General features: G+C 36.6%; 1 long non-coding RNA gene across 2 annotated transcripts in view; it reads right to left on the reverse strand.

Annotated features, from left to right (window-relative positions):
• Positions 1-25359, reverse strand: part of LOC114680340 (uncharacterized) — a 269085-nt gene that overhangs the window by 12717 nt on the left and 231009 nt on the right. For both annotated transcript variants that reach the window (XR_013397425.1, XR_003732543.2), the window contains one exon: positions 15592-15741. This is a non-coding gene — a long non-coding RNA (uncharacterized LOC114680340). The remainder of the gene's footprint in view (positions 1-15591; positions 15742-25359) is intronic.

Raw genomic sequence — 25359 nt, forward strand, 5'->3', positions numbered from 1 at the left:
GCAGTATCTGGTTTTCTGTTCTTGCATTAGTTTGCTAAGGATAATAACCAGCAGCTCCATCCATGTTCCCACAAAAGACATGATGTCATTCTTTTTTATGGCTGCATCGTATTCCATGAAGTATATGTACCACATTTTCTTTATCCAACTTGTCACTGATGAACATTTAGGTTGATTCCATGTCTTTGATAATGTGAATACTGCTGCAATGAACATTTTCACACCTGTGTCTTTATGGTAGAATGATTTATATTTCTCTGGGTATATATCCAGGACTGGGATTGCTGGGTCAAATGGTAGTTCTTCTTTTAGCTCTTTGAGGAATCAATGTACTGATTTCCACAATAGTTTAAAGGATCAGTATTACTAAAATAGCGTATTACCCAAAATAATGTACAGATTCAATGCTATTCCTGTCAAACTACCAATGATATTCTTCACAGAAGTAGAAAAAGATATTTTACAATTTACATGGAACCAAAAAAGAGCCCAAAATAGCCAAGGCAAAACTAAGAAAAATAAAAAACAAAGCTGAAGGCATCCTGTTACCTGACTTCAAACTACACTACAAGGCTACAGACTACAGTAGCCAAAACAGCGTGGTACTGGTATAAAAACAAGTATACAGACCAATAGAACAGAATAGAGAGCCCAGAAATAAGGTCGCATATCCACAACCATCTGATCTTTAACAAAGCTGACAAAAACAAGCAATAAGGGACTGAAATGTAAAACCCAAATATAAAAACCCTGGAAGACAACCTAGGCAATACCATCCTGGACATAGGAATGGGCAAAGATTTCACAGCAAAGACACCGAAAGCGATAGCAACAAAAGCAAAAATTAACAAGTGGAATCTAATCAAACTGAAGAGCATCTGCACAGCAAAACAAACTATCAACAGAGTACACAGACATCCTACAGAATGAGACAAAATATATGCAAGCTATGCATCTGACAAAGATCAAATATCCAGCATCTATAAGGAACTTTAACACATTTACAAGAGAAAAACAAACAACTCCATTAAAAAGCAGACAAAGAGCACAAACAGAAATTTCTCAAAAGAAGACAGACACGCAGACAACAAGCATATTTTAAAAAGCTCAGTATCAGTGATCACTAGAAAAATACAAATCAAAGCCACAATGATCATGTAACGATAGCAATTCTTCCGTCCCATAAGCATGGGATATTTTACCATTCGTTTGCGTCATCTACAATTTCCTTCATCAATGTTTTGTATTTTTCCTTGTAGAGATCTTTAACCATCTTGGTTTCTAGATATTTTTGTTGTTGTTGTTGTTGTGGTTAAAAACAGAATTATCTTCTTTATTTGATTTTAAGCTTTATAGTTATTGGTGTATAAAAATTCTACTAATATTTGTATGTTGGTTCTATATCCTGAAAACTTACTGAATTTTTAAAATCAAATCTAAGATATTTTGGTGGAGTCTTTAGGGTTTTTTAAATGTAAGATCACATTGTCAGCAAATAGAGATCATTTGACTTTCTCTGTTTCCAATTTGGTTATCTTTTATTTATTTCCCTTACCTGATTGCTCTGGCTAGGACTTTCAGGACTATGTTGAATGGGAGTAATGAAATTGACCAAACAAGATAAGGACGTCCTTATCTTGTTTTAGTTTTTAGGGGGAATTCTTTCAACTTTTACCCATTCAGTGTGATGTTGGCTGACGGTTTATTGTGTGTGGCCTTTATTATGTTGCGATATGTTCCTTCTATGCCTAGAAGGCAATATCAAAAGGAACTGTAGAAATGATATAAAAACAGTGAAATTTAAAAACATTCCCTGAATGACCACTGAGTCAATGATGAAATTAATATGGAACTTAAAATAATTTTTAATTATTGAATGAAATGAAAGCATAACATACCAAAATATTTAGGATACAGCAAAAGCAGTACCAAGTGAAAAGTTTATAGCATTTTGTGATGCCTACATGAAAAACACAGAAAGATTACAAATTAACAGCCTAATGTCACACCTCAAGGAACTAGACAAACAAAAATGAATCAAATCCAAAGCTAGCAGTAGAAAAGAAATAACAAAGATCAGAGTGGAACTAAATGAAAATGAGACCAAGGAAATAATGCAAGGATTTGTGAAACCAATAGTTGATTCTTTAAAAAGATAAACAAAATTGGCCAGGCACAGTGGCTCACGCCTGTAATCTCAGCACTTTGGAAGGCCAAAGTGAGTGGATCACAGGGTCAGGAGATCGAGACCATCCTGGCTAACATGGTGAAGCCCCGTCTCTACTAAAAACACAAAAAATTAGCTGAGTGTGGTGGTGGGCGCCTGTAGTCTCAGCTACTAGGGAGGCTGAGGCAGGAGAACGGCATGAACCCAGGAGGTGGAGCTTGCAGTGAGCTGAGATCATGCCACTGCATTCCAGCCTGGGTGATAGAGCAAGACTCTATCTCAAAAAAAAAAAAAAAAAAGATAAAATTGATAACTCACTAGCTGGACTAACCAAGAAAAGCAAAGAGAAGATCCAAATAAACACAATCAGAAATGAAAAAGAAAACATTACAACATATATCACAGAAATACAAAAGATTATCAAAGACTTCACAACTATACATTCACAAACTAGAAAACCTAAAAGAAATGGATAAATTCTTGGAAACATACAAATGCCAAGATTGAACCAGGAACAAATAGAAATCCTGAACAAACCAATAAATAGTATTGAGATTGAACTAGTAATAAAAATCTCCCAACAAAATAAAGCCCAGGACCAGATGTATTCACAGCATAAGTTCTATCAAATGTACAATGAAGAACTGGTACCTTCTGAAACTATTTCAAAAAATTCAGGAAGAGGGAATTACTTCTAATTCATTCTAGGAAGCCAGTATCATCCAAGACAATGATATAACAACAACAACAAAAAAACTGAAAATCAATATCCTTGATGAACATAGATGCAAAAATTCTCAACAAAATACTAGCAACCAAGTCCACCAGCATATCAAAAAAATCAAGATCAAACTCATGATGAAGTGAGCTCTATTCCAGGGAGGAAAGAATGCTTCAACCTACAAAAATCAATAAATATGATTCATCACATAAACAGAAAATTAAAGACAAAAACTGTATGATCATCTCAACAGATGCAGAAAAAAGATTTGATAAAACTCAGCATCCTTTCCTCCATGATACAAACCATTTACTTTTAACATGAATCTTTATATTTAAAGTAGGTTTCTTGTAGATCACATATAATTGGGTTGTTGTTCTTTTTTTATCCACTCTGACAATATATGTCTTTTAATTGGTGTAATGTGACCAGCCACATTTAAAGTAATTATTGATATAGCTGCATTAATATCTACCATATTTGTAGCTGTTTCCTATTTGTTGCACTTTACTTTTTCCTTTATTTTTTTTTTGGTCTCGCTTTAATTGAGCATTTTATGTAATTCCATTTTATCTCTTCCTTCAGCATATCAGTAATGGTACTAACAAAAAACTTACTACTTTTCCTAAAGTTTCCAATATACATTTCTAACTAATCTAAATTTAACTTCAAATAACATAACATCACCTCACATGTAATGTAAGTGCCTCATAATAATATTCTCAATCCTTCCCTCCTGTCCTTTGTGAATTGCTTCATTTCTTTTACTTATTTATGTTATTATAACCTAATGCATTGTTACTATTATTGCTTTAAACAAAGTTACCTTTCATAGCAATTAAAACCAAAAAATGAAATATTTGATTTTACCTTCATTTATTCTTTCTCTGATGCCCTGCCTTTCTTTATGTAAGTCCAATTTTCTGACATCATTTCTCTCCTGCTCAAAGATCTTTTATTATTATTATTATTATTATTATTATACTTTAAGTTCTAGGGTACATTGCATAATGTGCAGGTTTGTTACATAGGTACACACGTGCCATGTTGGTTTACTGCACCCATCAACTCATCATTTGCATTAGGTATTTCTCCTAATGCTATCCCTCCTCTAGCCCCTCACCCACCAACAGGCCCCAGTGTGTGATGTTCCCCTCCAAAGATCTTTTAAATGTCATGCATAGCAGATCTGCTGGTTACAAGTACACTCAGCTTTTGTCAGATAAAGTTATTATTTCTCTTTAACTTTGGAAGGATAATTTTCACTGGATATAGAACTCTAGGCTGGTGTTTTGTTTCCTTTCAACACTTTAAATATTTCACTCCACTTTGTTTTCGCTTGCATTGTTTTTGACAAAAAGTCTGCTATTCCTATTCCTGATCAGTAGGTATTTAATTTCTCTGACTTCTTTCAAGGTGTTCTCTTTGTAAGGCCTCTGAGTCCAAGCCTGCAGGTATACATCCAGATGGCCTGAAGCAACTGAAGAATCACAAATCAAGTGAAAATGACCAGTTCCTGCCTTAACTGATGATATTAGCTTGTGAAATTCCTTCTCTCGAACAATGAATCTCAGGAACCCCCCCACCGAGCACCTTGTGACCCCCACCCTCAGCCCCTGCCTGCAAGAGAACAATCTCCTTTGACTGTAATTTTCCACTACCTACCCAAATGCTATAAAACTGCCCCACCCCAACTCTCTTTGCTGACTCTCTTTTCAGACTCAGCCCACCTGCACCCAGGTGATTAAAAAGCTTTATTGCTCACACAAAGCCTGTTGGTGGTCTCTTCACACAGATGGCATGACACTCTTGACTTTGATTTTCTGCACTATGAATATGATAAGAAGGGTATATATTTGTTGTTGGTGGTGGTGTTTGTTTCATTGCTGCTGTTGTTGCTTTTTGTATTTATTATGCTTGGGGTTCTCTAAACTTTCTGTATCTGTGATTTGGTGTCTATCATTAATTTTGGAAAGCTCTTTGTTATTTTGTTATTTTGTCTTTCATTGTTGCCTTTAATTTCGGAAAGCTCTTTGCTATTATTACTTCAATGCTTGGGGTTCTCTAAACTTTTTGTATCTGTGATTTGATGTCTTTCATTCATTTTGGAAAGCTCTTTGTTATTTTGTTATTTTGTCTTTCATTGTTGCCTTTAATTTCGGAAAGCTCTTTGCTATTATTACTTCAATGCTTGGGGTTCTCTAAACTTTTTGTATCTGTGATTTGATGTCTTTCATTCATTTTGGAAAGCTCTTTGCACTATTACTTCAAATATTTTTTTCTGTTTGATTCTGTCTTTCTTTTCCTTTTGGTATTCCAAAGTTTCTCACAGTTCTATAATCTTGTAATTATATCTCAGTCATTTATTGGACATGTGTCTTAGGGCTGAGACCTTCCTATGTGTTTCTCAAATGGTGTAGCATTTCCTCCCCTTCTTTCTAGCTGCAACATTTCCACTTTATTTCCTTGAAGCCCCCAAAACCTGTTGGCCATATTTTTCCCTTCACGTGTGAGACAGGAAGAGAAGAGTGGATTGGATTGAGAAAAATGCCTTTTCTTAAACTGCAATGCGTCTTTACACATTCTCTTCTTCTGGAAGGCAGCTCTTTGTTATGGAGAACACTCTAGGTATGTTTCACAATTTTGATTCTTCCCCATTCTATGCCACAGTCAGGAAAGGGTCTTTCTTGGATCTTTACTTTGAGGATATGATAGGATTCCTTGAGATAGAGCCCATGCACGTATGGGATTTCCTAAAACTGTGGTCCCCAAAAGACTCTCCCTCTCATGCTATTACACAGTTAGCCTCCATCAGTTTGCTAAAATTGCAATTTCAGTATCTTTACAGGGTATATGGCTCCATTACATTCTGCTCCAGTGTTGCTGTATTTTTCTGATTGTACCTGTCTCTAGATTTCAGATTGCAATTTTCCCTGTGACCTCAGTTTTCTGATAACTAGCATAAAACAAAAGTCATTTTTCAGAATTTTCAGCTTTTTCTTATTGTAGGCTTGGGAGTAAGAACTTCAAAGCTCTTACATTTTGGAGCTAAAATTGGAACTCCCATGCATGGGGTTATGGTAAATAGTAATCATTCATCTTCAAAACCACTAATATCAACTTGGCCAAAAATATGCTTAAGAAAAATTTTTCTTTTTGTTAATATCAGACCCTGTAGGGTTCTTAGCTCTTTCTCATCCCTGCAGCTAAAGACATGTGGTCGTCTGTTCCTATACCAAACACTATCAGTTAAGATGGAGATTTCAGGGGCCTTGTTTTTAGGTACTACTGAAATCAGTCCTTCTTTAGCTATTAGTCTGTTTTGGGCCTAATTTCCAGATTCCTAATTCTTGGGATTGTTTTCTCCAACTGAGGAATTCTTCACCAAACAAGAGACTTGTTTTTTCATTTCCTAATCTGATGATTTCCTTTTCTGTCACCATTTTTAAGACTTAATTCTTGCCTCTAAACTCCAGCTAAGTGTTGCCTTTGGAGCCTAATCCTTGTATCTCTGGAAGTCAGTGTTTCCTACCTATACCCATACGGAAGGGAACAAATCATGGTAAACCACAAGCACTAGTAGCATTTACAACAGTTGCTGAAGATCCTCCATAGCTCCCAGCCTTCCATTCTGTTTCAGGTCAGCCTGCCTCCTGATGCTGGATGTGCTCCTCCTCCCTGACCTTTATAAGGGCTCATGGAATTGAGGGCTGCACTGGAGCCTACCTCTGCTTTTATGGAACACACTGAATCTACTAATGTCAGTTTTCTCACTAAAAGCAAGATCTCAATTATGTAAATAGTACAGGCCTTCAAACATCTCATTCACTGGTGATTTCAGGTAGTTGAATCTAGGATACTGAGGGAGATAGAGCGTGATCAAGCTTGTTCCTTAACTGGCCAGATAGTTAATTCAGTTCAGTATCTGCTGTGCATAGACAGGTATGTATGGTTGTACATAATTCCTTATTTTTGCTCCTAAAAGTCAATCATTGTAAGTAACTAGTTATATACATTTAGTGCTAGCACACACACTTTTAGTTATAGTCTTTACAAAAAGAATAAGCTGTGCTTGAATTATGCTTCAAGCACTAACTTTGTGACCTTAGCTAAATCACATAAATCCCACATATCACTTTCCTTAGTCTTAAATAAAGACAACACACAGTGAGTGCTCAGGAAATACCAACTCCTCTTTACTCCCGTACATACTGCTCAGCCTGAATGTTGCATCTTCTGGGCCTTGCTCACTTTTGCCAATGCAGGACTTGCTACAAACACATGTGTTCATGAATGATCTGTCTTTTCAAAAACCTTCCTTATATGCCTATCACGCTGGTATTTTTTTAAGCTAGTCTGTCCCTGAAAATTCACAAGCTCATACCTGCCTGTTGAAACTATGTCCTTGCTTCACATTCTAACTCAAGATCTAACTGTGATAAAATATTTTTCACTCTCACTACCCACGTTGTTTTACACATCTACACTTGTGTCTGTCAACTTTGCAAACAGAATACACTTATATGTAAACCTCTTTCCCTAAACTGTGAACCTATAGAGTGCCAACCATTTACAATTAGTGTCAATGTGGAATTTTGTTCTCAACAGATAGTGGGTAAATTAAATGTTTTATCAAATAATGATCACTGCAACTGAAGAGCAGATATGTCAACATTTCCTTTTAAACTGGAGTACATTTATCTCCATTACAGGGACTGTGTGGTCTAACCTTTGAAAACACTGTGCATAGCATTGAACCATGAAGTAAACATTTATTAATCAATTTTGAGGCCTTAGTGTATTTCATAATTTAAATTGGTATTCTGATCAAAAGAAAATAAGAAAATGGTGGAACAAAAGTTTTAGAGAAAAAGGGTAGGGAAAGAAGAAAGAAGGAAGTAACAAAAGGAAGATTCCTAGCCCTATAGCAACAAATATCCAGCAGGTGCTGAATTTTTTTTTTTTTTTTCCAGAAAAGAAATAGAATGCTACAGCATAGTCAGTTTTGAGAAAAGGCTATCCAACAACAACAACAACAAATCATAGGCATGCTCAGATTGCACATGCACAGAAAAATGTTGGAGAGAAACCATTGAAATAGCTCACTGGTCCTCTTGTGTTGCTGCTTATCTGATTATCTGAGGTCAAGAGAACTGAGGACAACAAAGGAAATTAGGTCTTCCATAGTTCTCATTAAATGCTGGAGGAGTCTGACTACTGCTGAGCTGAGCACTTCAGCGGCTTTGGAAAAGGAAGTGTTGTTACTTATTTCACCACCTTCATTGTGCTGGAGGAAATAAGAAATAGCTCTGAGACTAATAATAACAGAAACGCATCCACAGCAGCAGAGCCCAGTTGCACTTCCTAAAGGCAGTATAAATAATTAAGTGTCTCTACAGGCAAGCCACTAGGAAAAAAGGAAAAAGAGCTGCAATTGCTGATGTGGTTTCACCCCAGTCCTGCCCATGTTTCTTAACAGGAAAGGGAGTTGTAATGCCAATAATAAAATCTTAGAGCTGGAAAGAACATTTATTTGTTCATTTACTCAGCCATTATTGGACACTTATGATAGATTAGTCGTTATGTTACCTACTGAGAACTTGGATATCACCCACTTCTATGTCTTCAGTCTTTGAGTGAAGAGCTATCTATATGGTGAGTCCAAAAGTGCACAAGAGGAAACCTGGCTTGTCCAAACCAAGGGCTATAACTTAGTTTCCTAACTCCCCAGCAAAAATAATTTCAATTAGGCTCCACTTGAACTCTTAAAAATGTGGCTTGTGAATTACTTGATGAATAAGTTTACTTTCTTGATTATATTAAGCACAAAAAGGAAGAGAAACACAATTACAATATTAAAATTGTTAAAGGCATCTCACCAAGGTGCTTCTTCTGAGAACTCCATGTCTCCATTGCTTATTTGAAACCTTTATTTTGCTTGGCCTCTGGGTCCCACTGCTTCTGGATTTTACCTCTTACCTACTGACTGCTCCTTCTTTTTTACTTTTTCTGTATGCTCTCCATCGTCCTGACCTCTTTAATTTGAATGCCTTAGGACTCAGCCCTTTGGCTTCTCTTTGCAATCAGTGCACACACCCTAGATTTACCCATCCAATGCCACAGCCTTAAATAACATCAATACTCTTCTGATGGCTCTCAAATTAATATATTTTGCTCTGACCTCCCTCTTTAATTCTACATGTATATCAGAGTGTCTATTTGGCAGCCCCAGTGTGATGTTCCTCTAGAATCACAACCTTAACGTATGTAAAACAAACTCTTCTCACCCTACCCCTCATCAAAAAAATCTATTTTTTATATACCTACCCATTCAGGAAAAGGAAACCTTCTTCTTTCATTTACTCAGGTAAAACACTCTGGGTAACCGGTTCCTCTAATTTCTCTATTTCCTATATTCAATCCATCGGCAAATTTTACAACTGTAACTTTGAAATAATACACAAAGCATCCAATCACTTCTCTACAACTCTGTCGCTGCCGCTCTGGTCTAAGCACCATCATGTCTCACCTGGATTATTGTGACAGTCTTCTTAATGGTTTTTCTGCATTTCCTTTTTACTCCACTGCAGTCTATGCTTCTCAGAGCAGCCTAAGTCACTCCCCTGCTCAGAATGCTCCAATGCACACTACATTCCATCAAAGCCCTAACTATTGCTAAAATAACCCATTGTCACCTTTATTCCTGCTACCTCTCAAGTCACATGCCCTATCCCCTATGCCTTCTCCAACTGTCCCTCTGATGCAGCTATCAAGTCCCATGCTGTTCCTCAAACATAGTAAGCACACCCTCTCTTAGGGTATTTGCATTATCTATTCCCACTGCATGGAGGGCTTCATTTTTAGCTATGTAACCGCACGGTTTATCTTCACAGAGATCTTGGCTAACGCTAGTACCTTTTCACTCTATGGTCCTTTCCTCTGCTTTATTTTTCTCTTTCTTTGGTACCTTTCACCATCTGATCCATACTTTTTTTGTTTGTTTGTTTTCCCCTCAAGAACATAAGCACCATGAGAATAGGAATGTCACTTTATTTATTTATGTTTCTGTTTACGTAAGTGCATTGGCCCCAGAAATCTAGACTTCTAATTTTAGAGGCCATTTTTTCCCCTCCAGTTTCAAAAAAATTGCACTTCAAAATTGTAATACTTTGTGAAAAAAGGAAAAAGATTAAAAATTATGGGTCTAGGGTCAAGGCAATGGTGGAAGATAAAAAGGAAAGATGTTACATTCATTGGGGAAAAAGGTTGGTCTTGAAGAAGAAAACAATGGGGATGTTGAATGAAGTAAAAAAACAACATTGGCCGGGCACGGTGGCTCATGCCTGTAATCCCAGCACTTTGGGAGGCAGAGTTGGGTGGATCACAAGGTCAGGAGTTTGAGACCAGCCTGACCAACATAGTGAAACCTCGCCTCTACTGAAAATACAAAAATTAGCCAAGCATGGTGGTGCACGCCTGTAGTCCCAGCTACTCTAGGGGCTGTGCCAGGAGAATCGCTTGAACCCAGGAGGCAGAGATTGTGGTGGTGAGCTGAGATTGCGCCATCTCATTCCAGCCTGAGCAGCCAAGCAAGACTCCAATTCAAAAAAAAAAAAAAAAAAAAAAAGTCTAGGAAAAAAGGACAATATTCCAACATAAATGTTAATATAATTATTTCCATGAGGCAGTAATTGGAATAATCAAGGGAAATGACTCAGAATGAATGCAGTCATGCCTGTGTGACACTATGGCTCATGCTTGCAATCCCAACTATTTGAGAGGCTGATAGAGGCGTTTGAGGCTGTAGTGAGCTATGATGGGACCACTGCACTCTAGCCTGAGCAACATCATGAGACTCCATCTCTTAAAAAAATAAATAAATGAAAATGACAAGGATAATTGGTTTACCACTTTTGATAAAATTCCCTGGGAATTTTCTTCTAATGACATTAAGTATACTAGAGTTACTCCTATTTGAAGGAATGATACAAAATTATTATTATTTATAGGCAACGTGATGGGAAAACTTGAGTCATCTGAAAACTATTAGAATCAACAAAAAACATTCAAGGCAGTAGCTTTGTAAAGAATAATTACCCAGTTCATTTTCTACACTTCAGCTATAACAAGATAAAAAATTTATGAATAAAGCTTAATTCTCATAATGATAAAAACTGATTTAAAGGAATACATAGTAATGTATTTACCAAAATAATTGTTTAGGAATTATATGGGGAAAATTACAAAGAGAAATTATGGCTTGAGAAAAATCTCATTAAAAACTCATATTGTAGAAAAGAAAAACTAAATATTGATATAATATCAGATCTCCTAAGGTTAATATACACATTAATGTATTTTCCCACAATGAGTCTGTAATTACCCTATAATGAACTTAAATACTTTAGAAATAGAAAAACTCATATCTAAATATTAGAAGTATTGAAGGCATTTGCAAGATTAGTCAACTGTTAACCATATGTCCCATGAATTGGTAGAATGAATAGCTTAACAAAAAATTATACAGGAAAAAATTGTGTAATAAAAATATCAGGGATAAATAAAAACTGAATCTTAACAACTGTACTTCAAACAAAGGAATTTTCTTCAGATAACATATTTTACTTTGAATACAGATTATTAGTGGCCACTGATAAAGAAACAGTTTATATTTCACATATATATTAGTCATCTGTGCTACAGTAATAAGCAGTCCATAATCTCAGTGGCTTATAACAAGGGTTTTGGTATGAATGTGTGCTCCTCTAAAATTTATATTGAAATGTAATACCCAAAGGTGTGGCCTTTGGGAAGTGATTATGTCATGAGGGCTTCACCTTCACGAATGGGGTTAGCATCATTTTATAAGGGCTGTATGTTAAAGGGAGCATGCTCTTGCCTTTCAGTCCCTTCCATCACATGAGGACACATTCTTCATCCCCTCCAGAGGATGCAGCAACAATGCATTATCTTAGAAAGAGACAGCAGCCTTTACCAGACACCTGTTGGTGCATTGATCTTGAACTTCCCAGCCTCCAGAACCATAAGTAAGAAATTTCTATTGTTTATCAATTAGTCGGTCTGAAATATTTTATTACAGAAGCATAAATAAATGAAGACAACAACAAATCCTTATTTCTCATGCAGGTTGCCTGTCAGTAGCTGCAGAATGGCTGCTATGGCTCTTCTCCATGGATCCAAGTTGAATGAGCAGACCCTCTTTGGAGAATGTCATTATCTGGAGGAGAACAAGAGTCTAGTGGGAAATTCCACTGCCTCTTAAAGCTTCAGCTCAGACTAACGTAGGCCTCATCTGCTTACATTTTGTTGGTCAAAGCAGGTCATAAGGCAAGCCCTAATACCTGAGTCAGGGATAAGTACTCCTTCCAGGGTGAGGGCGGACACTGCAGGTCACATGGCAAAGAGAGCAGATGTATAATTCTTTTACAAAGAAGATGAGGCAGAATGATTGGGGATAACGATATAGCCTACCATCGTATGTCTATCTGTCCTGTTTAAGATGGGAGTTAAGCTCTGTCAAAACATTTCTATAAAAATTTCCAAGAAGATGAGGGTAAAACCTCTTGTAAAAACATTTTGACTAGAAAGCTTTGTTTTATTTCCATAAATTTTGGCTCTATCATTTACTATTTTTGTCACTCTGGGTGTGTTACTCAAATTCTCTGAGCTTCAGTTTGCTTATCTCTAAAGCAGTGGTAAAAATGCTAGTCTTTCATGTTTGCAAAATGCCTAGAATTAAGGATATTAGTGTTTATCTCACTGCACTATTTTGAAAGAGCTGGTGTTACCCTGCCTTTGTAGCAGTTTTATATTTCAGAGGATATTGTCTGACTGTTTGGGCTTCCCCATCCCGAGTCTCTCTTTATAGTGCCTACTTTATTTTAGGAACTACACAATATTTTCACTACACAATATTTTCATTTCTAGAAATTGTACCACTGATCTGTTCTTATAAGTGTAAATATGCAAGGGTAAAAACTGTCTATTGCTATGTTGTCTTGCAATGGGTACCTAATAAGTCACAGGTTCCAGTGTTTCTTTACGGTGAAGGCTGGCCACCTCACAACCATCCTAGCTACAACTTCAAAGACTAAAATGATTGATTACTAATAATCTGTGTTAACAAAACAAAAATAACACAGAAAATAAAACAAAACAAAATGCTAAGTATTATGGCACAACCCTGCTAAAAACCTTCAATGACACTGATTTGCTTTCTTTTTTTTTTGAGACGGAGTCTCGCTCTATCGCCCAGGCTGGAGTGCAGTGGTGTGATCTCGGCTCACTGCAAGCTCCGCCTCCCGGGTTCACGCCATTGTCCTCCCTCAGCCTCCCGAGTAGCTGGGACTGCAGGCGCCTGCCACCACACCTGGCTAATTTTTTGTATTTTTGGTAGAGACAGGGTTTCACTGGGTCAGCCAGGATGGTCTCGATCTCCTGACCTTGTGATCCGCCCACCTCAGCCACCCAAAGTGCTGGGATTACAGGTGTGAGCCACCGCGCCTGGCCCCTGTTTTGCTTTTAGACCACATAACCAGTTAGCATCTGGTCCCTATTTCATCACAGCCTGATAGATTCTCCCAGAAGACCCAGGACTTTTCTTACACAGAACTATACGCATGTATATTTCTTTGTGAGATTTTGTTTAATAATTTTTTCTCACTTGGCATTAAGCTATTTGAGGGCAGAAACTATCTCTGTTTTTATTTCTACACTGTGTTTTTGGCAAATAAAAAGCCTAATACATGGCACTCAGTAACTACTTACTGTCTGAGTGAACTCACAAGAGGTTAATTTCAAGCTTGGTAAACAAGCTTCTCTCTTGCTCTGTGCCTCACTTTTTTATCAAAGCATAGTCTGCCCTGAAAGGTTTGTTTTTACTAATCTATGTTATTTTTTAATGACCTGAACCCTACAGATACTTATTCATCTCATTGATTTATTAAATTTAACATATGCATATTGAGGGCAAAATGTGTTCTTGGTATAATAGGAAATAATGTATACATTTTTTTTCATTCTCTGCTCATTTAAAACCATTTAACTAGAATATGAAAGCAGTCATACGTACATGTGTAATTACATGAGTAATTATAGTGGGTTCCTTAGTGACACAGAAATGTATTTCTCTCTTGAAATACATAGAGGAAAATTAATATAGACAGGACAAAATGGAAGGGAGCAGCAATATTAAATAAGAGCAATTTCACAAGGTATTTTCCAGATAAGCATACATTATTGGCCTTGATTTATTTTAAGTGTGTGTACTTTGAGGAAATTGAGATGAATATAGATGAAATGCTAAGCTAGCCAATGAATCTTTTAGAAAATGGAATTAGCAATGCTATGCAATCTGTCTTTAAAAATTATTAATCTTGGATGGCTTTCAGAGTTCATGGCTTGTGTAACTGCCTGTGATCTTTCCAGAAATCATTTATATGACCTTGGATATATCCCTTTTTTTTGTTGTTGTGTCTTGGTTTCCATATTTTTAAGATTAGAAAGTTGAATGATCAATTAGATTTCTTCCAACTCCCTTATTCTTTACTTGTATTTTTCCCCCTTACATATTTTGAAAACTTATTTTGGCCTTCAGTGGCTTCTGTGACTCAACCTTCTTGTTCTGCTGGCATTGAGTCTAGACCCTGGCAGTGCTATGGGGAATGTGACATTGGTGTCACCTGAATGCTGACCAGTCCAGCTTTATTGGTGGCACTATGATGTATCATTCATCTTGGTCACAGAAATTAATGAGTTGAGGGCGTTTTCATAATCAGACTCATTCTAAAGTAGTTTAATCCAAGTTAAATGGTAAAGCTTTGTATTACTTCAGTCAGGCTTGGGGGTAAGTATATCCTGTTCAGTTGCCATACAGAATGAAACGTTGAAGGAAAGATGTTAAATGGTGATATGATATTTAGTCTATTGAAGTTATAATGAAAGTGGTAATAAGTAAGCATCATTGAACCAAAGAGTGTCACAGGGATCACTCAGCTACACCTTTGGGGAAATCTCAGGCTGCAGACAATGATGAGGCATCACACCACCTCCCATGAATGGTCTCCAGAAATGTGTGAAAATACCCTTTCTGGCAAGTGTGGAAGTGTGTGCCAACAGTGACAAGAGGCTGACTTCTCTACCTCTATTATACCTCTAAATCCAAGAACGCAGACCCTGAAAAGCTTCAAGAGAACTTAAATATTTCTTCAAGATGCCCCCAAGGACTCTATCCAAGACTTTTCATGTGCAGTAGTTCACGTAGCCTAAGGATACCTAGAGCATGGTGACTAAGAATGAGCTGAGGTTAGACTGCCTGGTTCCACAGTAGGGTAGGTTTACCGGTAATCAAAAGCACCGTGTAATCAAAAGCATTGATATTTTTACGGCAAAAACTTTCACAATAGGTGAAATAAAGATAAATGATAAACAACTTCATATAAACTCAGGCTTAGTTTTTCTGCCAAAAGGATTAGCAGCAAGCTAATACAAAACTAAACAAAAAAACACACCAAAACAAGCAAGATGGAAAGCTCTTAAAACAAGCTGTGTCTTACATGAAATGCTGCATTGCAATAGCTCTTATCACTGTCATTACTTTTATTATTACAGAAATGGGGCTCCGAGAACTTAACCTCCTCCTGGGCACAAATCTTGTATGTGGCCAGCTAGAATCCATACTCACATCTCTTGGACTTCAAAGATCACCTTCTTCTTACTGCATCACAAAGCTTTCCTTGTTCCAATTGCATTATCAGTGAAATGAAATTCAAATTCAAAACGATTCGGTTAGAATTTAGGTTTTCCTGTTTTGGAGGAGGGAGGACACCTGAATCTGTAAAGTAAGAGATATGTTCATTGGTTAATTTAATTAAAAACACTAGATACACAACAAAATCAATTACATTTTTGCATACTAACAATGAATGTGGAAAGCAAAATTATAAAGGTCATACAATTTATAAGCACTCCAAAGAAAATGACATACTTAGGAATAAACTTAAAACATTTACAGTCTTTATGCTGAAAATTATAAGATGTTAAATATATTAAGGAAGACCTAAATAAATGAAGAGCTATTGTGTCATGAACTGAGAAACCTAAACATGGTAAAGATGTCAATTCTCCACAAATTGATCCGTAGGTTTAGTGCAATTGTATACAAAAACATGCTTACTCTAAAATTCATATGGAAGGGCATATGCTTAAGGATAGCTTATAAACCATCCTGACAAAAAAGGCTGAAGTGGAAACAATCACTCTACTGAATATGAAGACCTACTATATGGCTATTGTCATTAGACTGGTTTTGGCAGAGGAACAGACACAAAGACCAAAGGAAGAGAACAGAGAACCTAGAAATAGATCCACACAAAGACACACAACTAATTTTTGACAGTCATGCAAAGGAAATTCAATGAAAGAAACACAGCCACTTCACAAATAGTGCTGGGGCAATTGGGCATCCACATAATAATAATAATCTACTCCTAAACATCCATTTATACAAAAATGAGCTCAAAATTCATCATGGAATTAAATGTAAAGACATAAAATTGTAAAACTTCAAAGAAAATAAATGAGAGAAATCTTTTGTATCTATGACTAGGCAAAGTTCTCAGATTTGACCAAAAGCATGATAGATAAAAAGAAAAATTAATAAGATGTTTTCATCAAAATTCAAAATTTTTCTTCAGCAAAAGCCAATATCAAAGAAATGAAAGACAAGCTGCAATTTAAGGGAACATATTTGCAAATCAAATAACCAACAAAAGACTAAGAGCTAAAATAAATTAAAAATTCTCAAAACTCAATGATAAAGAAAAACGAGCATTCAAATTAAATCATGAGCAAAGGACATGGAAAAGCATTTCACTGAAGACGATATACAGATAGCAAAAAAAGAAAGCACTTGAAAAGATTTTCAACGTCATTAGCCATTAATCACATGCAAATTAAAACCGAAATGAGTTATTACTCTACATCTATAAGAATAAAGTAAAAAACATTGACAACACCAAATGATGAAGAGGGTGTGGAGAAATAGGATCAGTCATACTCTACCAGTGGGAGTCCCAAATGTTATAGCCCCTCTGGAAAACATTTCTGTAGTTTCTTATGTAACTTCTGTAGTTTTTTATGTCACTAAGCATGCAACTACCATACATCCCAACAACTGCATTCGTGAGCATTTATCCCAGAGAAATTAAAAATGTGGTCACACAAAAGCTTGTCCATGAATGTTCACAGAAGATTTTTCCTTAATTGTCAAAAATTGGAAACAAGCCACCCAGATGTCTTTCAGACAATGAATGGTTGAACAAACTGTGGTAAACCTATACCATGGAATACTAATTACCAATAAAAAGTACAAACTATTAATGCAGCGACTTTGATGGATTCCAGGGGTTTATGCTAAGTTTAAAAAAGCCCATCCCAAAAGTTCACAAACTGTGTAAATCCACTTATATAGTCATCTCAAAATGACAAATATAGAAATGGAGAGCATACTGGTCTTCACCAGGGCTCAGGAATTGGGGAAGGCAGGGTGGAGGTGACAGCAGCTATAAAAAGGCAACATAAGAATATTGTGGTGGTGGAACTTTTCTGTTGTAGGTGATGGAACTTTTCTGTTGTAGTGACTATAAATTTCAATTCCTGATTGTGATATTGTACTATAGTTTTATAACATTATTTCTTGCAACTGCATGTGAATCATAATAATCTCAGAATTAAACGTTTAATTAAAAACTACTATATACTGGATATTGTCTTCTCTCCCAAACACTTAGATTTAAAATAATGTACTTTTTGAAAGTCTTAATCAATTTATTCTTCTTTTTAAATTAAACTTTCCTATTATAATTGTAAATGGAAACAATTAATACAATAGAAGGAAAGGATTTAAAACAATGCCTTTTAGTATCACATTTCAGCAGTCATCTCATTCACTTTCTTGTGTATTTCCCAGAATACACACACTCTTACTTACGTACATCAAACATATACACAGAATAATTCATATTTGCATCTCACTTTTTGATGGCCACCTGGTATTAAGTGCCTTGTATGCCCTGTGATTTAATTTATTGTTCCTGTTTTGATCAACATCCTTTTTCTTCAGTTGCATTTTATTTTATTATTTTATTTTATTTTTTAGTATTATTATCCTTTACTAGTTGTTATATGAATCTGTGATGTGTCAAAATTTATAAAACACTCCAAAACATCAATTTTATATAAATAAAATAAAATATAACTTAAAAATGCAACGTTGAATCATCTTGTAGCTTCACCTTTTTTATACTTGTGAAACTTCTCTGTAGAGTAAATCTGTGGAAAAAGAATTCTTGGAAAATTAATTTGTACATTTTTAGTTTTGATGGTGGACCTCAAAATTTAACCTTCAAAAAAGGTAAACCAAGTTACTTTCCCACAAAACTGTAGAAGACCTAGAATGAACATCTTCAAAAGCTTCTGTATTCGAGGCAGAGGGCTAAGGATTTTAGGGAAGTGTTGCATAGTAACTATTTTCTTCTCTGACTCTGCTAATAGATAACATGTAGGTGGACTACAGATTAAGCCTCATACATCATCAGTGACTAATGGGAGAAGAAAGATAGCTGATTATCGGTCACACAAATACACATTGTGCATTTGATCACTATAAAAACATTGAAAACTGAATAATTTTATTTCCATTTATTATAAACTGAACTATGCACCTTCTCCTCACCCCACCAAATTCATATGTTGAAGCACCAACCCTTAATGTGACTGTGTTTGGAGGGCATTTAAAGAGGTAATTAAAAATAAATGAGATTATAAGTATGGGGCTGAAATCCAATATTACCAATGTCATTATAAGAAGAGAAAGAAACACCAATGACCTCCCTCTCTTCACCTACACACTGATGAAATACTATGTGAGAAGATAATGAGAAGCAGGCCATATGCAAGCCTAGAATAAATCCCTCACCATCAACCAAATCTGCCAACACCTTGTTCATGGACTTCTAGCTTCCAAAGCTGTGACAAACTGCATTTCTGTTGCTTAAGTCACACCCAGTTTTTGATATTTTGATATGGTCACCCTAGATGACTAATATACCATTCTAAACTTGACAAAAGTGAGATCTAGAAATATTGAAACTTAAGTGGGTATACCCTTCTAGGTTTCTTTTTTTAAGTTAAGATCAAAAGGAAGATGGTACAGTAGGAAGCACAGGAATCCCTCTTTCCACCAAGACAACAATCACACTGGCAGAATCTGTCTGATATAACTACTTGGGAAATTTGTAGTTTATTGAAAGCTTGCAACTTCCAAGGGAAGCCTTGGACAGTAAGTTGTGTTAGCTTCATTCAGTTTCCACTCAGCACAGTGGCAGCTATGCCTCCCCCACCCACGCCCATTCTGGTGGCAGGCAGCTGTGCACAGATTTCTGGAGCAGCTTGCACACACATTGCAGGGGCCAGGGTGGGCAAAGAGGGCCCTATTCTCCAAATGCTCAAGATCTGTGCTCAAATTGCTGACTGCTGCTTCTGATCAAAGGGGTGCAGATACCGAGGCAGGCAGCCATTGTTGCCTTTCCTGCTCCAACTAAAATTACTTCCAGGGGATTAAAAGAGCCAGCACCTCTTTCCCATCTTCATTTTTCTCTTTATCTCTTTTTGGGAACCAGGCATTAAAAATTAGGACATTAAGAAACAACTGCATATAGAGGAGAAGTTAGGAAGTGATTATGCATGCTCAGGGAAAGGTTCAGGCTCAGAAAAGTACTGAAAAGGCATTAGATTTACTCCTCACACTGGCCATTGGCAAAGCCTACAATAATCAAAAAATAAATGAGAAGAATTACAAAATCCAGCAAATCCTGGGAAAGGGGAAGAATCTAACTTTCAGAGTTTTCATACTATGAGATTCAGGTGCTCAGTTTTCAAAAAAAATTAAAATGTACAAAAGTAACGAGGAAAGTATACTCCATTAAAAAAAAAGCACACACACACACACACACACAATTAAACAGCAACAACAACAAAAAATTCAATAGAAACTGCCTCTGGAAAATCCTCACGGTACATCTACTAGACGCAAATTTTAAAACACCTGTCTTAAAAATTCTCACAGAACTAAAGGAATACATAAAGTCAACAAAATAATGTATGAACAAAATAGAAATATCAATAAAGAGATAGAAAACCTAAAAAGCAACAAAAAATACATTTTTGAGATGAAAATTACAGTAACTAAAATGAAAACTTTGCTAAAGAAATTTAAAGGTAGATTTGAGCAGGCAGATGAAATAATCAGCTCACTTGATGAAAGGACAATGGAAATTATTGAGTCTGAAGTATAAAAAGATAAAGATGATGATAAGTAAACAAAGCCTAGGGGACATATGGGACACCATCAAGTAGACTAACACACACGTTGTGGGAATCCCAGAATAAGAAGAGATTAAAAAAAAAAAGGGAAGAGAAAATAGTATTTTAAATAATGGTAAAAAAAAAAAAAACTTCCTACATTTGATAACAGACATGAATATAAACATCTAAGAAGTTCAAGTTCAACAGATTCCATGTAGATGACCTTAAAGAAACCCACATCAAGACACAGTATAGCCAAACTTCCAAAACACAAAACCAAAGAATATTGAAAGCAGCAAGAGAGAAGTAGTTTGTCACATACAAGGGATCCTCAATAAGATCATCAGTAGATTTCTCATCAGAAACTCCAGAGGCCAGAAGGCAGTCAGTCAAAATACTCAAAGTGGTGGCCAAATTATCCTTTATAAGTGAGGGAGAAATTAAGGCATTCCCAGATAAACAAAAGTTGCCACTAGACCTACCTTGCAAGAAATGCTTAAAGGAGTCCTGAAAGATGAAATGAAAGGACACTAAAAAATAACTTGAAGCCACCTAAAGAAATAAAGATCTCAATAAAGGTAATTATGCAAGTAATTATAAGAGCTAGTATTATTGTAAAAATGATTTTTATACTCCAGTTATTTTCTACATGATTTAGGAGACTAACACAATTTAAACAATGTTCATCTAAAAGCTAGTATTATTGTAAGTTTGGTTTGTAACTTCATGTTTTGGTTTCTACATATCTTAAGAGACTAATGCATGGTGGTTCTAGAAGTTTTTCAAAGAAGATGAGAGCCTTGAAGATGAGGAGCATAGTGACCTGCCATTGGAAGGTGACAATGATCAGTTGAGAGCAATCATCTTGACTGATCCTTTTATGAATACATGAGAAGTTGCTGAAGGACTCAACGTTGAGCATTCTACAGTCATTTGGCATTTGAAGCAAATTAGAAAGGTGAAAAAGCTCGATAAGTGGGTGCCTCATGAGCTGAGCAAAAATAAAAAAAAAATCATCATTTGAAGTGTCATTTTCTCTTACTCTACACAACAACAATGAACCAATTTTCAATCAGATTGTGATGTGTGACAAAAAGTGGATTTTATGTATGACAACTGGCAATGACCACCTTTGTGGCTGGTCTGGGAAGAAGTTTCAAAGCACTTCCCAAAGCAAAACTTGCACCAAAAAAAGGTCATGGTCACTGTTTGGTGGTCTGCTGCCGCTCTTATCCACTACAGCTTTCTGAATCTCAGTGAAACTATTACATCTGAGAAGTATGCTCAGTAAATCGACGAGATACACTGAAAACTGCAATGCCTGCAGCTGCCATTGGTCAACAGAAAGGGTCCAATTCTTCTTCATGACAGTGTCCGATGACACATTGCACAAACAAAGCTTCAAAAGTTGAATGAATTGGGCTACGATGTTTTGCCTCACCCATTATATTCACTTGATCTCTCACCAACTGACTACCACTTCTTCAAGCATCTCAACAACTTTTTGCTGGAAAACGCTTCCACAACCATCAGGACGTACAAAATGCTTTCCAAGAATTCACCAATTCCTGAAGCATGAATTTTTTATGCTACAGGAATAAACAAACTCATTTCTCATTGGCAAAAATATATTGATTGTAGTGGTTCCTATTTTTATTAATAAAGATGTGTTTGAGCCTAATTTAATGATTTAAAATTCACAATCTGAAATGGCAATTACTTTTGCACCAACGTAATACTTACAGTGGAATCAATCCCAAGCATGGTTGGGTTAGGGTTAGGGTATCAAACCATGCCTGGGTTTAGGAATCAAAATAGGTAAAATCACTGAAAGTTTTACCCATGGTCTGCCTCAAACTAATTATGCAAAGTCAGTCATTGCATGTCTGTTTCATTATTCATGGAATAGAAATAAAAAACCCTACCTCTTAAGGACATTGTGAGTTTTAAATGAGAGAATGTAGTCAAAAATATTGCACACATTTTAACATGTTTTGTAAATGTTAGGAAGCAAGCCTATTTTATCTACAGCCAAATGTATGAAAGCAGTGTTTAATAAAATCTTAAATAGACTGAAACCAAGTTAACCAGTTTCCTTAATTAGCAAGATAACATGCTTCTAATTTGCAAAGAGAAAAGAAAATCACAAGAAAATGAGCTGACATCTATCTCTTATTTTAAAAAAAAGTCTAAGAAATACCGTGGGGCCATATTAATTCAATTAGATCCCAAACATCTTTTTATTTCCTTCTGACCTTGAAAATGAAAATTATCACTTATAATTCACGGGGCTAGTTTTTTTAATGAGATGGTGGGGCGGAGGGGTAGAGAGAGAGAGAGAGAGAGAGAGAGAGAGAGAGAGAGTGTGTGTGTGTGTGTGTGTGTGTGTGTGTGTGTGTGTGTGTGTTGGGTATGAGGGGGAGACAGGGCTATTGGCATCCAGACACATCCTGCTAGTAAAGATTACTGTTGTCAGGATGCAGTTCGGGACGAGGTGTAGGGGTCAGAAGAGAGAAGAAATTAAATAAGGGCAAAAGGCTCAGAAAGTTGCAGTAGCATACACTAACATCTGCTTACCATGTGCCACACAGGGCTCTTACGTAAATTCAATTCATCTGCGAAACGACACTGTGAAATAGAATCATTACTATTCCCATTTTACAGATAAGAAATTGAGGCACAAAAATGTTAGGTCACTTGCCAAAGATCGCACCGCTAAAAAGTGCTAGGGCCAGTAGTTCTACTCAGGCAGTCTAGCTCCAGGTACAGATCCAGGGGCATTATTCATATATTCTGCATTCTTCAAAATTTTTTTGAACATAGACTCTGACTTAGTGATAAATCTAAGGTGAGAACAAATATTGATTTGTCATGTACTATGTTCTAGAAACTTTCTATACTTTCTATTATTTCTTAATACTACCAGTTTTCCTAATTCTTCTCCTAATTGAGATGAGTTAAGAACATAAATTAAGGTCATCTTTTTTCCTTTCATTCCCATTGTGAAAATTAACTTGACGCTCAGAGGTTTATTGTGTTCCCCAAAGTCACATGGCTCATATGGTGAAAAGATAAAATTTGATCTCAGGTCTTTTTTACTTTATTTAATTCTCTTGGAATATGAAAACAAATATCCTAGTTATATAAGAAACAGATATTTTACCCAGCATTGATATAACAATTGTAATTTTTGGAGGATATACTTTGTGTCCATTTGGGACCTCTGAGTAATAGACACCAAAATGGAATTAGATGTGTAAGAGGTATATTGGGGAAATGCCAGTAAAAAACAAATGGTGAAGAGGGAAAGAATAAGCAGAGGGACACTTCAGGGTGTGATGCAGATGTAGGATCTGTAAAAGGAGACAGGGAAATTAGGATGATTGGGTAGAAGAAGCCTCAAACTGCTGGGAAATTCTGAGAAAATCTTGGCCAGGCCAATGAAAATATCTCTAACGAAGCCTGACATTAGAGAAATCCCATGCTGAGTAGAAATGGTCCTGCTGAGTCATTGTCTGTGACCTAGGATCCACTCAGAGATCTCGTGGCATTGTTGTGAACATGGTGGCAGGTTTAAAGGTAGAACAAACGGTTGTCAACCAACTACATTTCTCATGGCAGTTCTCTTAAAGGAAAATCTGAGTGGTACATGTAATAGGCCACTTCAACTTCTTGTGTTCATGTACACACAAGAAGATAATGCATGGAGATAATTTGTTCACTGTGATATTTACCAATGTACTCTGAATGCAACTTTCCATCCCATGGGATTCCAGTGCTGAAACAGGAGTGAGGCTCCAGATGTAGAGGAGGGATGTCATTGGATTTGCCCTGGATAGTGTACAAGTTACCTGAAAACATACAAGGGAGGGAACAGTAGGAAAAGACAAAAAAAAAAAAAATACTGTTGTGCTCAAGCATATTGAGTTTTAGGGAAAGCCAGCAGCTGGGCCATGTGGCTGAGCAGTTTTTCTATCTACTTATAGCTGGGGTACAGACAGGGAGGGTCTGGGCCATAACTCCATAAATCTATTAGTCATCTTGGTCCTATTCCATTATCTGTTGGTGTTTAGTGAGGTTCTCTTAGTGAATGCTGGACTTCCCGGTTGCATCAAGAAGAAACACAGAAGCAAATTTGGTTGTGTATTTTAGAGGGGGGAGTAGTGGCCTTCTGGAGACCTACAGGGCAGAAGAACCAGAGAGAGAGAGAGAGAGAGAGAAACAAAGAGACAGAGAGCACTCAGAAAAGATGGAGAAATCCAGGAACATGTTCTTGTTACTTATATAACTCTTCCTTCTCATTCATTCATTAAAAAACAATGTTTTTGGTCCCATATTGTCCTCAAATCGGTATGTGAGGCCCTGTAGATACAACCATAAACAAGAAATATTACCTATTGGCCGGGGGGACCAGTGGCTCATGCCTGTAATCCCCACACTTTGGGAGGCTGAGGCAGGCGGATTACTTGAGGTCAGAAGTTCAAAAACCAACCTGGCCAATATGGTGAACTTCCCATCTCTACTAAGAATACAAAAGAATTAGCCAGGCATGGTGGCATGTGCCTGTAATCCCAGCTACTCAGGAGGCTGAGGCAGGATAATCGCTTGAACCAGGGAGGCAGAGGTTGCAGTAAGCTGAGATTGCACTACTGCACCGCAGCCTGGCCTACGGAGTAAGACTCCATCTCTAAAAAGAAGAAGAATAAATATTGCCTATTCTTCAGGAGCTTATAGGTCAGTCAAATCTTCCAAAACCATGGAGGGATTCATGTCTTGTTTTAGGGAAGGAGTCTTTGTTCTTGTGGAATTCTTTGAGGAAGGACAAAGTGATGGAGGAGATGCAGCAGTTTTGTCAGTTACCATTATTCCTCTGCATTGTTCATGAAAGGTGACAGAGAATCTGTGTGCAAACATCTTAACTCAGAATATGACCTTCTGCCTTCAAAATTAAAAAAAAAAAGAAAAGATTATTAGAACCACCCAGACAAGGAAAATTTTTGTTATAGGATCCCCAACAAAGTTACAGAATTTTCATTCCCTCTCCCTTTCTCTCTCTCTCTCCTCTCTCTACTCACCCTACCCTCTT

This window comes from Macaca mulatta, chromosome 8 (assembly GCF_049350105.2).
Source record: "Macaca mulatta isolate MMU2019108-1 chromosome 8, T2T-MMU8v2.0, whole genome shotgun sequence".
In the NCBI taxonomy this organism is placed as follows: domain Eukaryota; kingdom Metazoa; phylum Chordata; class Mammalia; order Primates; family Cercopithecidae; genus Macaca; species Macaca mulatta.